Below are 3,791 nucleotides of genomic sequence, written 5' to 3' on the forward strand. Positions count from 1 at the left end.
CAAGAAAGTTTGGGATAGGGTTTCTTCAAGTTGTCATCTAAGGGCTTAAAGATCAAAATTCTCTATGTGAATCTTCATAACTCAGGCATGTGACTCTTCCCTCAATGTTAGTTCACTAAATCATATATTTAAAGAATTGTTCATGAGTCATTAATTATGGTTTTGAAAACTATGGCTAAGGGTTTGAATGTATAATGTTGAGTATTGTTAAAATCATATGTTTAGAGCATTGTTTGTGAGTCATTAATGGTGGTTTTGAAAACTATCGTTAAGGGTTTAAATGTATAATGTTGAGTATTGTTTTCTCATGGTTTACATTATGATTACCCATGTTTTGATAATGGCTTTGCTCATGTGTGTACATGGGAATTGTTGTTTAACAAATGGGTCATGTTTAACCCTAAATTGTTGGTTTTTGGCTTTGATAATGGTATGCCCTCAATCTATTTGTAAAATTGTCAATGAGAATGATCTTGTCACAAGTTTAAATTGTGTTTTGAACTAATGCTTGGCATGAGAATTTTAATGAAGGATGAATGTATTATTAAAGGTCTTAATGACCATAAATTGAATTGAATTGTATTTTGAACTAAGGCATTGGCTTAAGAATGATAATGATTGGTAAATGGTTTTATGAAAGCATTGTTGGCCATAAATTGATTTGAAATACCAAATGGGTTCGAGTACCTAAAACATTGAATTGAATTGATGTCTTTGTTTAGACAATGGGTTCGTGTCCCAAGTTGATTAATAATGGTTATGGCATGTTGTACACTTGCAAGTGGGGTTGGTATGATGATACCAATGGGATACCTTTGAAAGTAATTGGATTAATGGTTGTGTATGTGTAAAAAATGTTTTAATTGGGCTTTAAAGTAGGATTTGTAACTGCGCCGTGAAAGAAGAGTCCAACGGACTAACACTGGAAACCACGCTAGCCAGTGTTGGTGTATATATGACCGGGAGGTTCGAGTCCCCTAAATGAATATATGAATGGGAGGTTCGAGTCCCCTATATTGTATACATTGGTGCTTAAGTCACCTTGATTATTCCAGGAGGTTCGAGTCCCCATAAAGGCATATACGGATACAAATATTCTCTAGTTTGTACGGCTAACGTACTGTGGCCCTTCAAGCTAAGGGAGAGCTGGGCGTATATAGCCTGTGGGTGACTTGTTATATGGCGATTATGCTACACAACCGATATTAAGGTTTTTAGATGCATGCTAAACCTTGTTCTCTATCCCTGCATGATATATATGTATGTATGTGATTACATATGGTTATTTGATTTGATTTGGAGTGATGGAATTATTTCATTCCTCTATCCCTAAGTTATATGCTAGCGCTCCAACCGCTAATCGTCTCTAAACACTGTATCCCCATGCTATGCATGTACTGGAACCTCTTCTACTTTTCCTGTGCAGTGATCAGGTGCTCGGGTTAGTTTGTGAGTTGACATTAAAGGGGTGAGGTTCCATACTTTGGAGGGATTCATTTCATTGTTCTTATTTCCTATGTCTTAGACCTTTTTTAGACTCTGTTTTGGCTATTGTCAAGGGCATATCCCTATATTTTATAGATTTTGGTTTAGTAGAGTCTTTGTTGGATTACTTTGGACTTGGGTTGTTTGGTTGATCGTTTTGGTGACAGACGGTTGTCCGGTTACCAGTGGTTGATACATACATATTATGAATTAGCATTAGTTTTATTATGCGCTATCTAGTTATATGCTCAGAATTCATCTAACAATTGAGGGTGTGGTTGGTTTGGTTAGGTAAACGGGGTCATCTCTGGTCCATGTGGGACTTAAGATGCGCACCACGGCTAGGCCCTAGTTTGGGTTATGACATGCAAGGTACCATCGCCACTAATCTTAAAGGCCATCACCCTTTTTTGCCGGAGCTGATAAAGAGGCAACCAAAATCTTGTTTTACCCAAAAGCAACCATAGCCACTAGATAGTTTCTAAGCATATGCCTCAGCTGACCACAGTTAAAGCACTTATCCCTTCCCTCATCATAGAAACCCTGATGCAATCGACTATAAAATCTACAGAGAGGATATGATGGAGTTGATTGGCCCCACTAGCCTGAGATTGGGCACCTTGTGCCCTATAGTTGATGCCACCCCAAAAATTTCTATCACCCGACGGCTTTGGGTAGGGAGAAATAGTTGTCGAGTAGGACCCAGAACTGCCCCACTTCTTTTTGGACCACTTTCCACATCCCTTCCGCTCTGCTGTTGACCTCCCCCTTGATCTGAATGTTGGAATTTCTTGCTCTTCCTTCCCCGATCTAAACATGCTTTCTCTTCTCTTTCTCTATTTATTGCATATACACAACTAACCTGAAGATGTCTACGTCCTTGTTTAACAAGGCAACCTTACTCTCCTAAATCAAGTCTCGGGACAATCTAGTCGCAAACTTTCTCATTCTAGCCCTCATGCTAGAAACTAACTCCGGAGCATACCGGGATAACTGGTGAAACTTCAAGGGATACTCCTTAACTAATATTTTGCCTTGCTTTATAATAACAAACTCTTCTTCCTTCGCCTCCCTCATCTTTTGAGGAAAGAAGCGATCAAGAAAAGCTCTAGAAAAGTCCTTCCACAAGGTGGGCTCAACATCCATACCTCTGAGACGCTCCCACTTTTCATACCATTGATTAGCTACATCTTTCAACTGGTAGGTTACAAAATCCACACCTTTTACCTCAGTAACAGGCATCACCCGAAAAATCTTTTCCATTTTATCTTTGAAGCCCTTAGGATCCTCCTCAACTTTCATACCGGTAAACAAAAGAGGATTTAACCTCATAAATTGGACAACTCTAGTGGCCTCGGATGATGAAGTAACAGAATCCATACACTCAGTCTGAGAGGAGACCAACTGAGTGAGCAAATGGATCGACTGGTAAAACTCAGCATTAGACACGTCAGCTTCAGGTGTCTGATGAGGGATAGGAGGAACCGGTGGAGCTCCATTAGGACCATCAGAGACAATGTCCTTAGACCTAGTCTGAACCCCTAGGGTAGGACTGGCTCCATTTTCATTATCCTCGGTTAGGACAGAAGGGTTCCCATGGACATCAGATATTCTCATAGGCATGATCTAAAAGTCGAACAAATAGGAATTAGAGAGATCCAAGATCTTAGACTCTATAGACCAAAAACAGAACTCAAGAAAGAGAAACATTCCTAAATGCCTAATAGCCTCTCTCTTATGAATGTGGCGCGCTACACATCCTTAAAAGAGACTCTACTCGATATGGATTTGAGGACACCCAATTGAACATGAAACTAGGGCTCTAATACCAATTTGACATGACCCAAACCAAGGCCTAGTCATTTTGGGTATCTCAGGTCCAACCAAGACCGGAGACCACCCCTAATACCCAACTATTAACTATCTTACACCCCTTGTCGGGTGAATTTCGAGCTATACCAAGAAAAGATAATATTAAATTAAAGACATGACAACAAGTCTAAAATCAAAACCAAAAGCCACAACCAATTAACCATCTATAACCAATCCTAATGCCAATACCCATACCAATGCTAACATTAATATCGATATCACCCATGCGCATATTATTCCAACAAAGCCTTTAACCAAAATCAAAGGATATCTAGTCAGGACATGCCCCCCGACCTGATCCAAAACCAAAACCAAAGATACCAAAATGATATAAAGAAGTCCATAACATGAAATATAGGTCTTATGGAGCAAGAAATCTCACTACTTCAATCTAACTTAATAGATTTCCCCAAATTGCCAAGTCACTGAGCAGG

The sequence above is a fragment of the Capsicum annuum genome, chromosome 7 (assembly GCF_002878395.1).
Source record: "Capsicum annuum cultivar UCD-10X-F1 chromosome 7, UCD10Xv1.1, whole genome shotgun sequence".
Lineage (NCBI taxonomy): Eukaryota > Viridiplantae > Streptophyta > Magnoliopsida > Solanales > Solanaceae > Capsicum > Capsicum annuum.